This window comes from Narcine bancroftii, chromosome 2 (assembly GCF_036971445.1).
Source record: "Narcine bancroftii isolate sNarBan1 chromosome 2, sNarBan1.hap1, whole genome shotgun sequence".
Lineage (NCBI taxonomy): Eukaryota > Metazoa > Chordata > Chondrichthyes > Torpediniformes > Narcinidae > Narcine > Narcine bancroftii.
In genome coordinates, this window is record NC_091470.1 from 91,645,225 (window position 1) to 91,666,435 (window position 21,211).

The 21,211-nt window shown below is 41.8% G+C and overlaps 1 long non-coding RNA gene across 7 annotated transcripts in view; it reads left to right on the forward strand.

The window, feature by feature from the left end:
- The window catches only part of LOC138753897 (uncharacterized), a 154,351-nt gene that overhangs the window by 7,283 nt on the left and 125,857 nt on the right, over positions 1 to 21,211 (forward strand). The window contains exon 3 of one of the 7 annotated variants that reach the window (XR_011351495.1): positions 903 to 1,272. The exons of the other annotated variants lie outside the window; for them this stretch is intronic. This is a non-coding gene — a long non-coding RNA (uncharacterized lncRNA). Of the gene's footprint in view, positions 1 to 902; positions 1,273 to 21,211 lie in introns of those variants that run through there. 7 annotated transcript variants of the gene reach the window in all.

A 21,211-nucleotide genomic window follows, 5' to 3' on the forward strand; every position in this document is an offset into this window, starting at 1 on the left:
CTTATCAACTTTAAAATCACATTCCAATTCCTGTACTCATTACTTTGATTTATGAAGGTGAATGTGACAAAAGCTCTCTTTATAACCCTATCTAATTGTAATGACTTCAGCAAATTTTGTATCCGTATTCCCAGATCCCTCTGTTCTATTGCACTCCTCAATGTGCTGCCATATATCGTCTATGTCATTTCTTGGCTTGTCCTTCCAAAATGCAACATCTCACACTCACAACATCCTCATAACAGCCATTTATCTCTCTCTCTTTTCTTAACCACAATCTCAATCTCCGTCAAAACCAAAGTTCCTTACTCCTGTTACCTTTGCCTTTAATTCTGGCCACATAGAAGCACTTTACTGAGAATATTGTACCTTTGATGGCCCATCAAATATCAACGACATAATTGCCAGACACAAACAAGGGTTTCTTTTGTTTTCAGTTTTTTTTCAATTAACTAGTTCAATATGGGTTTAATATGGTCATTATAGATCATAGCATTAAACAGAATATGCACTGTGCTTAGATCAAGGGATAGTCTATTGTAGTATTACATATTTCCTATCCACGTGCATATGATACCACCTGTTATTTGTTTGATTAAAATACTTTGTATGAGGGATTTATGTGTTAAATTCAATAAAAATATTTAAATAAGAAACAACCTGCCCCAATCCATGCTTTCAACTGTATATCCTTTCTAATTTAATTAAAATTAAATTTCTCCAATTGATATAATAATAACATTATGATCAGTGTTCCTCCAAACACACTTCCGGCACCTGGACTGTCTCTTGCCCAGATAGGAAATCCAGTATTGTACCGGGTCAAGGTGGTTTCTCTATATCTTGATTTCGATATCAAGCTGTCTGTCCACATTAAAGATCAAAACTCCTTCCCTTTTCAGTGATTTATCCCCTGAATGTCAGCCAATTGCCACTCAGAGCCATTCTTACAGCAAAGTGGATCACGTGTTTATCAAAGCGCAGACCCAGAGACTGCTTAAAGAGGGAGTAATTGAACCAAGTAAGAGTCCGTGGCAGGCCCAAGTGGTAGTCGTGAAAAACCACATTAAGAGACGACTGACTATTGACGACAGCCAGACAATTATCTGTTACACGAGCCTGGATGCCTACCCCCTGCCACGCATTAATGAAATGATTAATCAGATAGTGCAATACAAAGTGTACTGCACTATCGACCTCACAGCAGCTGATCACCAAATCCCGATTAAGAAAAGGGAATGGCCCTATACAGCTTTTGAGGCTGATGGTGGGGGGGGGGGGTGTTATACCAATTAAAAAGGTTACCTTTTAGGATCACTAATGGTGTGTCTGTGTTTCAGAGGGAAATAGATAAGATTGTTAGGACGTATGAGTTACAGGGTACGTTTCCCTATCTGGATAATGTCACTATCTGTGGGAAAACACAGGCTGAGCACAACAACAACTTAAAGAAATTTTTAGCAATAGCGAAGGAAGTCAAACTTACATTTAACAAGGACAAATGTGTGTTCAACGCAACAGAGCCACCAATTCTGGGCTACATTGTCCGCAAAGGTAAAATCCACCCCGCCCCAAAAGAATGGCCTCATTTAAGAAGTTACCAGCTCCAGATTCAGCAAAAGCCCTTCAAAGGTGTATGGGATTCTGTTCCTACTACTGCAAATTGGTTTGGGATTATGCCACGAAAGCACACCTGCAGCCGACATGTTCAGTACTAAAACGTAAAATTAAATCAAGAATGGTAAGAACTCTCAACTTATAACTATGTGATCCAGTCCAGACCGGGCTGGTTAAATCATTCCTCTGATGTATTGTCACGATCTGCTACTGGTGCTCAGCTGGAGGGGCTAAAAGAGATCCATAGCAGACTGTGCCACCCAGGAGTCATGAGGTTCTTCCACTACATAAGTGCTAACAACCGTCCTTCCTCTCTGGAAGAAGTCAGGAAACTGATTGAAATCCGTCCCGTTTGCGCAGAATGCAAACTGCAATACTTCAAAGCTCCAGAGGTCACTCTAATCAAGGCAACCCGACATTTTCAGAGGATTAGCTTAGATTTTAAAGGACCGTTACCTTCCAACAGCAAAAATGTATATTCCTAACTGTAATTGATGAATATTGCAGGTTCCCCTTTGCGATACCCTGCCCTGACATCTTGTCAGCGTCTGTCATTAAGTCACTTGACAGAAATTTCAGCATTTTTGGTTTTCCCAATTACATTCATATTGATAGGGGCTCAGCATTCTTGAGCGCTGAACTGCGGCGAGCCCTGCTACGGAAGGGGATTGCCACAAGCCGTACCACGAGCTACAACCCGCAGGGTAATGGGCAGGTCGAAAGGGCTAATGCTGCAGTCTGGAAGACAGTTAATCTTGCTTTAAAAACACATGGTTACCCTGTTACCCGATGGCAGGAGGTGCTGTCTGAGGCGCTACATTCTATTCGGTCATTATTATGTACTGCAAGAAATCAAACACCTCATGAATGTATGCTTGCCATTCCGAGGAAATTTGGAACTGTTATTGACTGGCCAGCCTGTTTATCTGAGCCTGAACCGTGCTGCAAAAAAGCCATACTCGGGGGTGTAAAACAGACCACTAGTCCAACCAGTTCAGCTGCAGCATACCAACTCCAACTATGCTCATGTTAAAATCTCAAATGGGAGTACTGACACTGTACCCCTAAGAGATCTGGCCTTGTTTGGTTCACCCCTTCCTCACACCCCTACTCAGAGTGAACCTGAGGGATTGGGCTCATTCCCCCAGCCTGTGACACCTAGTAAGCTTTCAGATGGCCATGCTGAGGCTCCACTGCCTCACACTGGCGATTCTGGAGCGGGTCCAGAAGTCAGTCCATCCCACACTACAGACCCAGGACATGTACCCGTTCCCAAGGTTGCAAAGGAGCCATCTGTTTTGAGAAGAAGCAGCAGAATTCATCAACAACCTGATAGGCTGACATATTCATAAAGCATCGCATTATATTTTGATTGCATGCTAGATACTGTCGTAGTTTGGCAGTTACATTATTCTCGATGCCGAACATGGTATCGATGTATCGCTTGCTTCAGTCTTTCCTAGAAGCTGTCCTTTTGATTTTAACCCTTCTTCTGCCGGGGAGGAGGGGAGACTGTTGTGAATGTCTGCCATGCTGCCTGTCTCCCCTCTTGCGAGCCTTGATGTACTCACATTAGCTGGGCATTATCTCTACTGTTAAGGACACTCCCCTTGGTTGTAACTATATATGAACCTATTGTCTTTCATTATTGTACCATGAGTTTCTGCTAATAAAAGCCATGATTATTGTTTGACCACATCGTCTTTCTCTACTTCATCACTGGCATTTCAAAAAGCTCCTTCAAAAGCTATTTTCTCTTTACACTCAAAATGGTTCTTCCTTGCAAAATCTCAATTATCAATTTCACTTTGATGAAATGGAGGAACTAACCACACCTCTTTACTGGCAATAAACTTCTCAGTTAGACTAGAAGATAGAATTCTGCTTTGTCTGCTCTGCCTGATACCACTGCAACCTTACTCCATTTTTAACTCAAATTGTCTTTGTCTTTCCTTTTTCTCTAACACCACTTGCATTCTTTTTTACCTCTGCCTCAATTTTTAACTGACTCCTTTCAAACACAAGCTTTGCTTTAATAGGTTTACACTCTGAAATTTATCTAATTCTGCATCTTCAAACTTGCCCTCATCTACATATTTCCTTGCTATAATTTCCTTTATCAAAATTTCCTTCAGAAAGTCCCAACCATTGAGCAATATTCACCAAATCTTCCCTTTATGCCTTCTGCAATTCTGCAGGAGATGGTGACTTGAAAACCCCTTCAATATCAATTGCTGCTTTTACACACACACCCAAGACTCTCAATTAGCTTGGAAAAAGGACTGTATCAACCTCATCTAAATTTAATTGATTACAAAGCTCCAAATTCTGTGCTGCCTTTTGTAGCACATACATTATAAGCTCCCCAATTTGGTTAAGCATTATTAGATCCAAATGTGGTAAACAAAATCTTGGATGACAAGTCCCCAATTTTGTTTTCAACTGCACATAAAGCGGACCAATAGAAAATGAACCAGACAGTGTTCAATTTTAAAACACTAACTTTATTTCTAACACTTAAGATATAATTTTAACTTTTAAAATATCCTTAACACTAAATCTATCCACATCTATGTGCATTTGTGTGTGTGTGTGTGTGTGTGTGTGTGTGTGTGTGAGTGTGTGTGTGTGTGTGTGTGTGTGTGTGTTTGTGTGTGTGTGTGTGTGTGTGTGTGTGTGTGTGTGTGTGTGTGTGTGTGTGTGTGTGTGTGTGTGTTACCCGAACCGTTAACATCCAGACTGTAGGAGTTAAGAAACAGTTATTATTTAAATTGAAGGAGTTAAGAAATTGTTATTATTTTAAGTGCAGGAGTTTAGAAACAGTTATTATTTTAATGTTAGGAGTTCTGAAACAGTTATAGAAGGTAGAAGGAAAAAGCAAGAAAAAAGCTAGAATGTTCTTTGTGTAAAATGGCGCATGAAAAACAGCAGAACAGAGTAAACAAGATAACAGAGGAATTTAAGAAATATGCACGTTCATACACAAAGAACTTGTTTAATTGGGGGTGGGGAAAGGAGGAGTGAGCATGGGATAAGAAAAAGTTGGAGTCAATCAAGAGTCAGACGAATAGGGAAAAGTGCCAAATGAATCCAAGAAGGAGAAACGTAAGACAAATGTAAGGGGAGGTGAGTAAAAATTGTACAAAAACAAAGAAGCTTCCAGCGCTCGGGGTACTTTCTCGAGGTAAGGGGCGAGTACCCAACCTTGCAATGTTGTAAATATAAATAAATGTTCTTTGTTCACAACTTTTGTCTCGAGCATATTTTGTGAACGGGAAGGCACCTCTCACAAGTCCATAATCTACAAATTTACTTCAAGATCAGTCTTTCAAATTCAGTGTTGAAACTTAGTCCTGAGATTTGATGCCCAGAATTAATGATGAAATTATGGGATGACTGGAATTGTGGATGTGATAGATTGCCTTTGAAGAAATGTCAGTCCTCACGAGCTCCTGATACTTTTGTAGGCAAGACTCGAAGTGGGTGGCCTCATTTTACAATTCCTTGGCAGTGGTCTCTCCAAGTAACAGCATGACCTCAACTGTTAGTCAGAATCAAAATGAAGCACTTTGCTTCCCATATAAAGACCCTCATGGCGCGGGTCAATCCACCAAAAAGGCACAGTCATTCAGAGAGCATGCGTTTCATCATTAGATAGGAATCCTCTTCAATTTAACTTCCTTCTGCATTTTACAGAATGACTGGCCATAGAGCAGCTTCAAATAGCTGTTTACTCTCCAGCAGTTAGCATGGCCCTCCCTTGAAAAATCAGTGTCTTTGCAAATGTATCGAATCTGGAACAGACTGTGAAAATCTTTCCCTCTGTTCCTTCAATGTATCAAATTATCGTTGGACTGTCTTGTGCTTGGTGCTAGTGTGAAATGTTAAATGTTAAGTGTGACCATTCAGGCAAGTTATTTCCAATAGCGAATACATCTGCCGTACAGCAGACAAAAGCAATTTCGTGTAATATGACACTGTTGTGGGTACATCACAATGAGTTTCATCTTTAATTTAGAAATCTTTCTGAAAGTCCTCCACTGGTATTCAACTGTCCCTCCATCTAGCTTGTGTTCCGAGAATTCAACAGCAACGTGTTTCCTTTGTTTTGGCAAAACAAACTGGTTATGCTATTATATGATATTATATGACCTATTATATGATAAACTCAGTCATATTTAGATCACTCTTTCCAAGTGGATCCCAATCTAAAGATTGATAATTTTACCTGTATCATGGACAGGAGCAGATCCAAGATAGCATGTTCCTTTGCAGGTTCAGTAATATGATAATGAGGAAAGCCAACCACTATGACCAACCTGGACCAACCTGATTTGTCCAATCTATATCCATGTTAAAGACCCGCACGATAAGAGCAGTTCCATCCTTGAATGCCTTTTATATTTCTTGATTTATTGCCCGTGCCACTGTAATAATAGGTGGCCTCGAGACAACTCCTGCTTGTAATTTCTTTCCAGTTACTATTCCTAATCTCAACCCAAACGGACTCGACATTTTGCTCCGAACATCTTACATCACGTCTCACTATTACCCTGATGTCTTCTTTAACTAAGAACGTTAGCACACTTCCCAATAGCTTCCTGTTTGCCCCCCATTATTACCTGATATCTTTGGATATTTAATCCCAGTGCCCTCCACTCTGGAACCACAATGCCGGAGTAGTGGCCATTAAATCATACACCTTTGTACTGATTTATGCCACAGGTTCACTGACCTTGTTTATAACACTATATACATTTAGATAAAGTGTCCAGAAAACCACTGATCTTTCGAAATCCGGTCATCTTTGTTCTTTTGCACAGCATTTATCCCGTCTGCACTTGTTTTTCTCTTTTTTAACTTCTGATTTTATTCTATCGGAATATTGTATCCTGGTTATTGGGGGATCCTGAAGCTGCACATGAGGAGATCCAGAATCGGCAGTTCCTTCGTTTTTTTCTGGTTTATTTTTAATTTTGAAGTGTCTATGCTGTAATTTATGATCCTTGTGTTCATGTATGTTAATGATCTTTCCTCAGCAAAAATTGAAATGATCTGATTCGGCAGTGCAGATCTATTTTACTCGATAAACTGAAACAGTTCTGGTCAATAGTAAAGAGCCTTTAATGGGAACTCGACAGGTTCTGCTGAGAGGTTATGTTCAACAAAATCAATTGTTTCTGTTTGTCAAGGTGTCAATTAGGTGATCATAACATTATTGGATCCTATATTGAAGAAGAGAAAATGGCAGCGCCCCTGGAACGGACTAGGGGGAGAGCAGGGAGCGGACTAGGGGGAGAGCAGACTAGCGCGGACTGGGGGAGAGCAGGGAGCGGATACCCAGCGTTCCCGCGGGGTCCACTCTGTTTATGCTTTGAACGGCCAATTATATGAAATGACGGTAATTTGATTAAAATCCCGTGACCTCAGGGGACACGCAAAAAATTGTGGGGCCTCTGCTGGACAGAATCCACGAGGGGTTACAGACAGAGGAAAGCGGAGAACGGACGCAGGGCAGCAGACGGCTGGGAGACCACCACAATGGGAGAAAGAAAAGCAGAGGAGATGGGAGGGTGACAGACCTGTGAGGGGTTATTTGGCTGAAGAACCCACAAAGGGGCGGGCTATACATGACTTGAGCGAATAACCGACGGAGGCTGTGGATGCTGGAGACGGGTGTCAATGGATTTCGATTCAAAACTGTGGACTGCTGGGGAATGGCTCGAAACGAGCTGAAGGTGTACCATGTAACAAAACCAGGTAAAATAGGGTGCAGAGGGGTTTGAAGGGTTCCTGATGGTATCAGAGATTCGAATCTGCACTCGAGTTCAGGGAGCCAATGGTTTGGTCTGGACTCTGCGTTGCTGCAGAAGCGATGGAGCAGAATCCACGGACACTCGGTGACTCTGGGAGGACTCTCTTTAAAAATGTTGCATCTCTTTCAGGAAATTTCTACCGATGGCAAAACTGTCTGCAACAATTTCTTGTAATCTGGTCCTGTTTTTAATTACATGACAATAAATTGAATCTGGACTCTTAGATCTTGAAATTTGAATCATAAAATTCTTTCTACGAGGGTCAGCGCCGCCCTTCATAATGTCCATCTTCTGCAAATGCAGACTCTTCACTTTTATCTGTGTGGCATCAACTACACTTGAGAACGGTGCCAGGAAGAAGAGATCATCATGAACACGAAAGAGTCAGAAATACTGCGGGTCAATATAAATTATCCGGTGTAGAAAACAATTGGATAGTGGAACATGCTTCTTCTTAAAAGGTAAAAAGCCGGCTGTATTTGACATTTTCCATTTAAAAAAATACGGTACCGGTGTGGTTTGGAAGGGTATGGTCAGGGTGCAGATCAGCAAATCAACTCAAGATAATAATTAGGCCAATAGATTAGCCAAAATGTCTATCTATTCTGTCGTGTCCAGTGGAGTGTTGTTGTTCAGTCAGTCCTTCAACTCTGTGCGGAAACATCATTCCCGTCTTCCCACTGACCTGCACGTATTGCAAGAGCAGAAATGAAACGTTGATCTCAAGAGCCTTTATCTAGCTCCGCCCATAGAGGCGGAGTTCACTAACGATCAGTGGACCCAGGTATGATGAAATACCACTCTCATCCATGCCGCGGCTTCATGGACATCTCCAATTGATTGCTCACTTAGCTACCTTTACCGTCCGTCTATCACTGGGCAAGGTGCAGCAAGCAAACAAAGTGTCACGGAAATAGATTTATACATTTATTTCCAGTTTCATAACTATTGCTTTTCCTCATTGACTCACACACGGATGATGCCAAGCTCTTGCTGGTTCAACTACACCGGCAGGCGGCAAAAATCATCAAGGATCTACCCGACCCAGCACATGCTCTGTTCTCGCTGCTGCCCTGAGGAATGCGTTGTTGGTTTTACAAGACTCGCCCCACAAGGTTCAGGAACAGCTTCTCCCCCTCCACTATCGGACTCCTCAACAACAAACTCAAATCAGGGACTCATTTAAGACCACTTACATGTGCAATTTATTGATTTTTTATTCTCCTTGTATTGGACAGATAGTTTACATTCGTTATCTGTTTACATTTCTTTACAAACACATGTTGAGTGCATTTTTTTGGCACAACCATTAGGTGGTAATTCTGACTCGCCCACAGGTAAAAGAATCTGAGGGTTCCATGTGATGTGTGTACTCTGACAAGAAATCTGAATATCAGATTTTCCAACATTTCTTTAATACCTATTGGCTTTTAAATTACATCTGTTTGAATAAGCGGATAGGTTTCAAAGTTTGGATGTGTAAACAGCACTCGTTAGGTATCTGTCTGCTAATGGTTAACATTTCGTCATGTACCTGTTGGTACACTCGGATCTAAGGTTTCATACATTTGGCGATTAGCGTCACTGGGCATTTCACCACCTCCATCAGCTCCTTTCGAAATGTTCTCAGGGTCAGTGCATAAATCCCCGTGTTTGTGAAGGAACTTAGAAGCGGGACCATGAATGCGATTGCTGGAAAATCACTGCCGATGAAATACTCAGCCCCTAAAACACGCTCAGTCACAACGTATACAATTAAAATACTCCACAACAATATGAAACTGCCAGATATGCTGAAAAGTAAAACAATGGATTTCCTCCGTTTCCCGATCTCCGGGTCATTCTCTCCATTTCTGTGGCCCCTGAGCTTCTTGCGGGCCCGACCAGAGAGGAAAATAAATCTGCCGGTCAGTGCATTCAACAACAAAATCAATACGAACGGGAGGAAATGAGTTAAAGAAAATATGAACAACTCAAACGAAGCCCACGTGGGTGAAGTTAAAAATGCCTTTTTCCAGACACAACCCCGCGGTGTACCGTTGGTGATAAAACCTGGGTCCATTGTAAAGTACCAGGGACAGTTTGTAACACAGCTCAGCACAGTCACCGTGCCAAGAAAAATTGTCGCCGTTCTCTCGGTGCAATATTTTATTTTCCAATTTTGACAACAAATGGCAACAAACCGATCAAATGTAAAACCCAGCGTGAACCAGAACGACATCATTGTGGTTGCGCAGATCAGGACCCAGTTAAGAGAACAGATGGGGGTGATGGTCAGGAATGAAAAGGGGAAATATATTTCAACAATGCTCCTTAATATGGCATCATGGAGGTTCTGCAGGAGGTCAGCCGCTGCAATCCCCAGAAGGTAACGAATGATACAATTGGAGAGGCTGCAGTTTCCTCGTGCCAAGGTCACAATCGCCACCAAGTTAACTTGAAGGAAAGAGAAAAAGAACAATATAATGGGATCGCAATACACTCCTGTCCACGGACGTTTTTTTGGTTGTGGAATAACTGATTTTTGAAAATTAAACTCATTTACAATAATTACTGGAAAGAATCGAAGAAATCAAATATGTTTTCAGCACAGCTCCATTTAACAAGTGACTTCTCGGCAAAATATGTGGAATGTGTGAATTCTCGGTGAGATTAGATGTCTTGTTTTTTTTTGTCTATGTCAATGATCTGGATCTTATTTTTTGATAAATTGGATTAGCAATTTTGCAGATTACAGAAAAATCAGAGCCATTGTGGACACTAATGAAGATTCTCAAAGGGATTTGGACTAAGTGGGAGAAAAGTCAAAAATGGCAGATTCAATTTAATGCAGACATTTTCAAGGGCAAACCAAGATAGGATATACACAGTAAAGGGGAGGGCACTGAGGATCGTGGAGCAGCAAAGAGATATGGGAACATTGATACATTGTTACTCAAAGGTGGCGACACATGTGGACAGTGTTGCAAAGAAACCTTTTGGCATCTTAGACTTTTTTAATCAAAATATTCAGTATAGGAGTTTGGATGATATATTCATAGAAACATAGAAGATAGGAGCAGGAGTAGGTCATTCGACCCTTCGAGCCTGCTCCGCCATTCAACGAGTCATGGCTGATCTTAAAGTTTAGTACCCCGTCCCCGCCTTCTCTCCATAACCCTTAATACCCTTATACTGAAGAAATAGATCTAATTCCCTCTTAAATATATTCAATGAACCTGCCTCTACTGCTCTCTGTGGCAATGAATTCCACAGATTCACCACCCTCTGGGTAAAGAAATTCTTCCTCCTCTCGGTTCTAAATGGTTTGCCTATTATCCTCGAACCATGGCCCCAGGTTCTGGACTCCCCCACCAGTGGAAACAATCCTTCTGCATCCATTCTGTCCAGTCCTGCCAGAATTTTATATGTCTCTATGAGATCTCCTCTCAATCTTCTAAACTCCAGTGAGTACAATCCCAAATTGCGCAATCTTTCCTCATATGTCATCCCTGCCATTCCAGGTATCAGCCTGGTGAATCGCCTCTGCACTCCCTCCATTGCAAGAACATCCTTCCTTAGATAAGGTGATCAAAACTGCACAGAATGCTCCAGGTGTGGTCTAATCAAGGCCCTGTACAGCTGCAGTAAGGTATACTCAAACCCTCTTGATATGAAGGCCATTAGTACAGATCCCTGTGGCACCCCACTGGTCACCACCTGGCACTCAGAAAATGAGCCATTTATCCCAACTCTCTGTCTTCTACCCGCCAGCCAGTTCTCAATCCACATCAATACTTTGCCCCCAATCCCATGAGCCTTGATTTTGGAAGCCAGTGGTTTATGCGGGACCTTATTGAAGGCCTTTTGGAAGTCCAGGTACACCACATCCACTGGCTCTTCCCCATATATTTTATCTGTCACCATCTCAAAGAATTGAAATAGATTTGTCAAGCACGATTTACCTTTTGTAAATTCATGTTGACTCCGTCTGATCCCTTCTCTGCTAGTCATATGCTCCGCTATTACATACTTAATAATGGATTCCATCATTTTGCCCACTAGTGATGTAAGGCTCACCGGCCTATAATTCCCCGCTTTTTCTCTACCCCCCTTTTTAAATAGTGGGGTAACATTAGCTACCCTCCAATCCATGGGTACTGATCCTGAGTCTATAGAGTTCTGGAAAATAATTCTTAAAGCATCTGCTGTCTGAATGGCCACTTCCTTAAGTACCCTAGGATGTACATTATCAGGCCCTTGGGATTTATCTGTTTTCAATCCCATCAATTTCCCCAAGACCATGTCCTTAGAGATACTGATTTCTTTCAGTTCCTCCCTTGCATTAGTCTCTACGTTTCCCAACATCCTTGGGAGGATATTTGTATCCTCTCTTGTAAAAACAGAACTAAAGTAAGAATTTAATTGGTCTGCCATTTCCTTATTCCCCATTATATATTACCCTGATTCCGACTGCAAGGGACCTACTGTGGATTTCACCAATCTTTTCCTCTTGACATTGTTAAGTCTGTGGGACGAAATTTGGAATATTGTGTAGAGTTCTGGGTGCCTAATTATAGGAAGAATATCGTTAAGATTGAAATAATGCAAAGAAGCTTTACTCGGATTTTGCCGGGTCTTCAGGATTTGAGTGACAGGGAAAGATTGAAGATGTCAGGACTTTATCCCTTGGATTGATCAAGAATGAGTGGAGATTTGATAGAGGTGTACAAGATTATGGGAGATTATGGGATATATAGACAGATTGGATGTGAGTAGGCTTTTTCCACTTAGATTGGGGGAGATAAATATGAGATGTCATTGTTTTAGGCTGAGAAGGGAAAGGCTAGGGGGAACATTAGGGGAAAGTTATTCACACAGAATGTGCTATGAGCTGCCATCTGATCTGGGCTCAATCATAAATTTTAAGAATAAATTTGAAATTGGAAAAAAAAAAACATGGATGGGAGAGGCCTGGAGGGATATCAAATGGGAATATGTCAATGGAAGTAGCAGAAAAATGGTTGGTGGGGTCTAAAAGAGTCGAATGACCTATCTTCTGTGACGTAGCATTCTATGTTTCAATGGTTCTTCCATCAAATTCACAATTCTTCCTGTACATTCACCAATATACCAGTGATGTATATGGATATACTAAATTGCAATTAAAGTCATGTTAGTGGCACAGTCAACAGCCGAGAAAGAATAAGAGGGTAAGTAAAAATATTTTGTATTTAAGTAGTTCATGTGATGAATATGATGGCAGCATCTACTAGATGGTTTGCATGTGCAGCAAAATTTAATTTCAATATGAACAAAGCAATGTACAAAATTGGTGCAGAGGGCAGGGGTTCAGATTTCTGGAACATTGCGATCTCTTCTGGTGAAGATATGAGCTTACAAAAAGAGGAAGGTGGTGGGGGCGGGGGTGGTGGCAATATCCTGGCAGGCAGGTATACTACAGCAGTGGGGGAGGGTTAAAACTAATTTGGCAGGCGTTTGGAACATGGGAAGCAGAAAGTGAGTGCAGAGATTAAGGTAGAAAGGGTTAGGGTAGGACAAATGCATGATACTATGTGCTCTGAGTTGGCGAGGTAGGACAGGCAGTGGCAAAACATAGAGAGGGTCTAGTTAGAGGGGTTGCAATGTGCCTATTTCAACACTATGAATATTAGGAATGAAGAAGATGAACATAGAGCATACATGGAACTATGATATTGAAGCCATTACAGAAATGAGGCTGCAGGAAGTCGTTCTGGGTTCAGATATTTTAAAAAAATAATGGGATCGGAGGTAGAAAATGGAGGCGTGGTCAGGGATAGTATAACGGCTATAGAACTGAAGGATATTGCAGAGGGAGTGTCCAATGAGTCGGTGTGGATGGAAGTCAGAAATAGGAAGAGAGCTACCACTAGCCTGAGTGTAGTCTATAGGCCCCTAAATAGCACTCAGGACACCAAAGAGCAGATAATCCGGCAGATTTTGGAATCGTGTGGGAAAAACAGAGTTACAGTTATGGTTTATTCAACATCTCTAATAATGATTGGCAGAGAATGTTGGCTGGCCGACTAAAAGAGATGCCACACGGGATCTCGTTCTGGAGATGAACCTTGTCAGATGGTGGATGTCTTGGTGGAGGAGCATTCTGGTAACAGTGACCACTATTTCCATAGTTTCAACTAAGCCACAGAAAAGGATATAAACAGTCAAACTGGGAAAGTGTTTAACAGGAGAACAGTAAATTTTGAAGGTATAAGCCAGGAACTAGCGAGAGTAAATTGGAAACAGATGTTTAAGGGTGAAAGCGCAGAGGTAATGTGGAGGACTTTTAGGGAACACGTGTGCAGGGTTCAAGATAGCTTTGCCCCACTGGGATAAGGAAAAGATTGTAGGAAAAGGGATCCATTGCAGATGAAGTAGGTGAGGCAGTTAAGCCAAGTGGCAGAAGGAAGAATACTTTAAATATAGAAAATAGGAAAGAGAAGGTGCTCATAAGAAGTGTATGGTAGGCAGGAAGGAGCTTCAGAAAGGACATGAGAACTTGAAAGGAGCATAAGAAGGCCTTGGCATGTGGAATTAAGGAGAACCCCAAGTCAGTCTATGTGTACATAAAGAACAGAAGGATTATGAGAATGAAGGTGAGGCTGATAAAGGATAAGGGAGTCAAGATAGGCCTGGAGTCACAGGAGGTTGGGAAGTCCTAAACGAATACTATGTGTGCTTTCACAATAGATAAGGACAGTGATCACAGTAAAGTTGAAATTGAACAGTCCTGCGTGCTTGATAATGTGGAGTTTAAGGAAGCACATGTGCTGGATTTTCTTAAAAACACCAAGATTGATAGTCCCCAGGACTGGCCGATATATACCCAGAGTCAAGATAGCTGGGACAGTATGATCTTTTAATCCTCTTTGGCTCTGGGAGAGGTTCCAGTGGATTGGACAATGTCAAATGTAGTCCCCTTCTATAAAGTAATAGGGAGAATCCTGGGAATTATAGATCAGTGAATCTTACGTCAATCATGAGCAAATTAATGGATAAGATTCTTAAGGATATGATCTTTGATCATTTGGAGAACTAGAGTCTACTCAGGGATATTCAGAATGGCTTTGTAAAGGGAAGGTCATGCCTCGCAGGTCTAGTTGAGCTTTTTGGGGAGGTAACATGAAATTGGTGATGGGAGTGCCGATGGTGTGCTTACATGGACTATAACAAAGCATTTGGCACATCCACCATGAGAGACTTATCCAGAAATTTACAAGGAAATGTGTGGACAAATAATTGACTTGTATCAAGAAAGCAGAGAATAATAGTGGAAGGAAAGTATTCTGCCTGGAGGATGGTAACTAGTCGAGTGCTGCAGGAATCTGTTCTGGGGCCTCTGGTCCTTGTGACTGTTTTAAATGACCTGTTCAGTAGGTTTGCAGTGGGCATGAATGTTGGAGAAGTTGTGAATGAAGCTGAGGATTGCCAGAGGTCACAAGAGTACATAGCAGAAAAGTTGAAGATAGGTTTCAATCTGGATATTTGTGAGTTGCTGCATTTTGGAAGGGCTATTCAGAAGACCGATTACAGGGTTAATGGTCAGTTGCTTAAGAGTGTGGATGAAAAGAAGACCTTGAGCTCCAAATCCTTGCATACCTCAAGGTCACCATACAAGTTGATAGGATATTTAAGAAGGCCTATGGGATGGTGGTATTCACTAATCGGGGGATTGAATTCAAGAGTAGAGACCACACTTCGAGCATTGTGTTCAATTCTTGTCACCTCATTATAGGAAGGATTTGGAAGCTATGGAGAGGGTGCAGAGGAGAATTTCCAGGATGTTGCCTTGATTAGGAAACATATCCTATGAGGCAAGGTTAGCAGAGCTGGTATTTTTCACTTTGGAGCATAGAAGGATGAGAGGAGACTTGACAGAGGTCTACAAGATAAGGTGGTCGTGAAGCCTGGGTTTCCATGCGAAGTATCAACAAACACAAGATGACATAAGTACAAAGTTAAGGGAGAGAAGTTTAGGGGAGACATCAGGGGTAAGATTCTATTTATACAGAGAATTGTGGATACATGTAATACCTTGCTGAGGATGGTGCTGTAGGCTGAAACATTGGGGGCATTTACATACTCAGAGAGACACGTGGATGAAAGGCAAATAGATGGCTATGGGTTAGGGAAGGTTTAGCATTTCTTTGTCGAAGAAATATATGTTCGGCACAACATCGAGGGCCGAAGGGTGTGCACTGTTTTGCATTGTTTTATGTTCTATGAAGAGGCAAAAATTAGGGGTGATGCCATGGGTTGAATTTTTACAGCGAGAGGTGTAGGTTCTTGGAACACCTTGCCAACGATTATGGTTGGTGCTGTAAAATGAAGGGATTTGAGGGATAGGAGCAAGGATGGAAAAAGGTAAAGGGCTACAAGGTAGTCAGGATTAAGTATTTTTTATGGTAGGTATATGTATATGCATAACATCAAGTACTGTGCTCTATGACTAAAATATCACCAGTTAAAACTGAATGGATAGATTTAGACTTCATTTGAAACAGGTGTAATTTATCAATGGGGACGTGAGGCGGGTAGTTTGGCTCGGGCGATGAACGCGAGATGGGACGATTTGAAATTGAATAGGTAGGGGAAATATAAGAAGGGGATCTCACAGGTTGTTTTTGATGTCTGGATATTACAGGGTGAAGTGATCGTGGGTGTCCAGAATGTCCTTACCACATATCCAGAATGTGGCAAGGAATGATCAAAGCATATGGAACTTTATTCCAAAAGGACAGCATTATTTTCCAGAAAAGAGAGGCTTTACTGTAATATACAGGGGATTGGTGGAGTCATGTCTGGAATAATGCGCACAATTCAATGGACACCAAAAAAAAACAAATGTAACATGGTCAGAAGCTGTCGAGATAAGGTTCAACAGACGATGTAGTGATTTGATAGAGTAATTCTAGCGACAGATGCGAGAAAAGTTGTGTCTATTCGGAAACATGATATGTTTAAGCAATGAAAGGATACCCACACACACACACTTCAGCCAGGCAGCACCCGAGGTCAGGATCGAAAGTTGATTTCCTGTGCTTGGAGGCAGCCGTTCTTGCTGCAACTGCTCAACTTTGCAGCCCGTGGGAGAGGGGAAGCTGAGAATTGGACAGGGATATCAGTAATGAGGAACAACGGGCAATACAAGGACCGGACACAACGATCAAGAGATGCAAGACCACCTGAAACAATAAACATTGGCAGAAAAACGAATGCGATTTAATGAACATCGAAGTTCACGGTGAACAGCATCGGAAGATCTGTGGGGTGTATGAGAGGCAATGTTGATTTTCAGTTAAAATAATTGAGGGCTGGGACCTGAACTCTAATTCCACTTCATTATCTGTTCTCCACAATGTACACGGCAACATATGCAGTTCCCTTTCCTCCACCTTATCCATGAGTACCCTGCAACAGTAGATTCACCTTCAGGATCGATGTCCCACAGCACATGGACATATTCCCAATCATAAAAGGTATCGCTTTTCTCCAATTATGTTCAATCACAGACACCGGATTCCCTGGATGGAAATCCATGCAACAACAGGGCACCACTTCTCTGGACAGGAATTTAGTTAAACCAGAAATAGCCGATCCCAGACATTCAGAAAATGAAAAGCTGCACCAATCCTTGAATGGAACCACAGATGGAAATATACAAACACACTCTAAATGTTTGAAATACGAAACTAAACAAAACGGGGAACTTGGAAATATCCAAATATGCTGTGCAGGTCCCAGTCAGGGACAATAAATAGCATCGCCCAGATTTTTTTTGAATATTTTATTTATAGTTTTAAAAATTGAACTCATCTGTCACAAACACTTTTTAACAAATCTGTGTCAATTACAGCTTATTCTAATCTCGTCTATGCGTATTCTCTGTCGAGTCCAAGGCTGACACTCCTTTCCCTTTCTCCCTTCCCCACCCCCATTCCCTCAACCTCAAATACTTAACACAAAGAGGAAAATAAGAATCATATAAAAGCAATTAAGACATTAAAACTTACAAAACGGGTAAAAATCATATCGAGGAGTTATGGATCTGGCCTGGCCCAGCGGCTAGAGATTGGGGCAAATTTACTTTGTTTTCCTGACTTTTCCTGGCTGGACTGAGGCGGTCATCGTGCCCCCAATCCCCCCTCCAGTCATGCGGTGTTGGAAGGAATCGGGGTGAGCCAGAACGTGAGGCAAAGATGTCTTTTTTTCACAGCCGTCCTCTTTTATATCTCAGATACGGCTGGCATTTTTTATGGAACTTGCCATACCTTCCCCTCAAGTTATAGGTAACTTTCTCCAGGAGAACTCAGGCTTGCAGCTTCCTGCTCCATTGCGCAATACTCAGGCAAATGTCAGATTTCCAGGGAACCGCTATGCACTTCCTGGCCGCCGTCAACGCGATCATTAGGAATTGAATTTGGAAGCATCATTTTAAGTCTTAGGTCCATTATATTATCCAGCAGAAACAGGTCAGAGTCCTGTGGGAATTCTTTACCAATAGTTTTCCCTAGGTCTGTCCAGAAGGACCTTACTATGGTACATATCCACGTGGCATGCACAAAGTGTCCTATCTCAATGCGGCATCTAAAACAATGATCCGACAGATCAGTTATTGAACTGCATATTTTTTGTGAGTCAGGTACAGCTGATACAAAAAAAATTATATTGCACTAGCCTGTACCTGTACCTTGCCTTGATCACTGCTGTCATGCTGGGCCGACCAGCACCACTCATCAATTTTTATTCCTAAGTCTGACTCCCACCTCTGTCTGAATTTATGGTGACCGTTTGGGTCCTTCTGCTTGGAATAGCGAATAAATGGACAAAATGAATTTTCAGGTGATCCCCTTTTGAATCAAGTTCTCTCAGTCACTGAACATTGGTGGGCACAGTTGGCCCCATTTAATAAGCAAAAAATGATACTATCTGAAGGTAGCTGTGGAATATCTTATTTTACAAATTGTAATTCTACCTAAGATGCTCAAATGACATTAATTTTCCTTGATCATAACAATCGTCCATGGACCTGATGCCATTCCAGCACTAGGTGTATCGGATCCTGTTCCCCATTGTCAAAGGTATTAGCCAGTTTGGCGTAAGGGGAGTTTCTGGAGAAAGCCCTAGTATATTCCTAAATACTGATTTATGTCACCCAAAATGCGAATAATCTGCTTTAGTATGGCACTGTCTGTTTTCCAAGATAGCAATTCGGAATCCCACTTGGAAATAAAGTCCTCTGCTACTCTCAAGCGTACCAAGTGCAGACCAATTTGTACCAAGGATAATACCTCTTCCCCCACCTGCAAAGAGTGAGGACATGAACGTTGATTGGGCTGCCCAATAGTATTTTTTTAAAGACCAGCATCCGTATCCACCCAGACTATAGTCTCAGGTTAATTTCCCCATAGAGATCCTGGCTACCTTCCTGTTCCATAAGTATGTTCTTATCGATCTGAAAGAAGCCCCTGGGCAATGTCACAGGCAAGTTCTGAATGAGATATTGGAGTCTTGGCCACACATTCTTTTTTCATGCAGTTGACCCTGCCCATCTGTTTAGGTCTTCCTTGAAATTTTCCCAGCAAAGGGAAATTAATTGATGCAAATTATTTAGGTTATTTTCTATTTTAATTCCCAGGTATTTGATCCCATTTTGTGGCCACTTTAGGTAACTATTTTTATGACATTGTCTGAAATTCCCTCCATAAGTGACATGAACTCATACTTATCCCAATTTATCTTGTACCCAAGAATCTTCCCATTGTCTTCCAGAGTAGAGGGCAGCTTCAGCAATGTGTTGATTGGGTCTGTCAAATATATCAGTACATCATCAGCAAATAAACTGATTTTATATTCTTCATGTGCCACTTGGAACTGCTTAATGTGTGGATCCTGATGAATGACATCAGCCAAAAATTCCATGCCAGTATGAACAGAGCTGGAAATAGTTAGCATTCCTGTCTGCTTGACCTTGTAAGTGGGAAGGCTGAAGAAATTTGCCCATTCATCACAACTTTTGCTTTGTGTGCATAATACAGCACTCTTATCCAACTAATCCTATCACTATTATCTCCACGATTATGAATAAAATGTTCCACTTTAACCTGTCAAATACCTTCCCCACATCGAGAGGGATGGCGAGCCCCCCCCACCCCCTCCCCAACTTATTTCTGGCTGGCTTGTGCCAAATGCATTCTATTTAGCAGTCTGCCCAAGTTTTCAGTCAGCTGCTTTTTTCAACAAAGCCCATTTGATCTTTCTTGATTAGTTCTGGCAAATAATCGCCAATCCGCCAGATGAACTTTATCTGGAGTGGAAGTGCAGTTAGATTCACAAAACAGATCTGTCTGTGCTGTTACAAATTTCCGATTTCTTTAACAGCAATGCATTGAGATGCCATCTGAAAACCGTTTCCTGTTTGTCCGGCATCTCTATACTGACTACTAAAGGTGAATGATCTGAAAGTAGTCTCACCATGCACTCAGTAACCTCTATATTGGGTAAAGCCAGGAAAACACCTATTCTAGAGTAGGAGTAATGCAGAGTCGAGTAGAAGGAATAATCAGATGCTTATGTCTCCACACATCTAACTAGTTCAGCTTCTTCATACTGCAAATAGCGCCAGTGGCCATCTTTGTTTTCACTAATATTTTCATTGACTTGTCCAAAACAGGATCCAAACATGAGTAAAAATCTCCCCAAATTAGAATATTCTCTTTTGCGTCTGCCAATCAGGTAAATGTTCTGGCTAAATTTATCATCATCTCTCTTGGGGTCGTATAGAGTCTCCAGGGTCCAGGACTTGGTATATATTTGACAGTGCACCACTACAAATCTACCATTTTTATCCATTCATTAGAACATTTCCTGATCAAAATTGCCACCTCCTTGCTTTCAAACCGAATGAGAAAGCCAGTACCTGGCCCACCCATCTTTTTAATTTATTGTTTTCGAGTTCTGTGAAATGAGTTTCTTCGAGCAAGGCCAGGTTCACTCCGAATCTCTTTATGTACGCCAAGACTCTTTTTCTCTTAATCATTACATTCGGACCATTCACATTGAAACTCGGAAATGTTATACATTTAGCCAGTTATCGTACCGATATTTCCTTAAAACCTTCGTCGCTCACAGATACTTCGTCATTCAGCCCCTTATTATGAGCAATCCCTAGTCAACAGCCACATCATTTCACTAAGTTACAGACATCCGCTTTCAATCACCTAAATTGTCCTCAACTCAGTCAGGTTTTTATTCTCTTTTGGCTTTTTCAGGTGCATTCCACGCTAAGAGCGTCCCTGAAGCAGAAGCGGCCCTTTAAATTGCCGTTCAAGTGGCAGCGTTTAAAGCGCAACGCTGGCCACCTGAAGGACGCCGCTGCACAGGATGCGGCTCTGAGCACAATGGAGCTCCTGCCCAGTGTCAGCTGTGATCAGCAGCCTGACCTTTTAACAGCTGCATTCAGGAGGCTGGAGGAGCCACTGAGCTGGGCTGATTATCCCTCTCGGAGGAGGGTGACGTCGTTCGCCTCTCCTACACATTCATCTGGCCTCAAAACAGCCGCATTTTACCTTCACATGCGGTTTTACATGCGGGGCAATTGGCCACCTAAAAGTGCCTTCTGTTTCACTCCAGAAGAAGTCTTTCACTTGATCCAAGAAAGGGTTGCTGAAGGATATCTCCAATTCAGCCAACATCCATGCGCAGAAGTGATCAAAGTTTCGGATTTACGAGACCCAAATAGAAGAGTAAACTTTCTA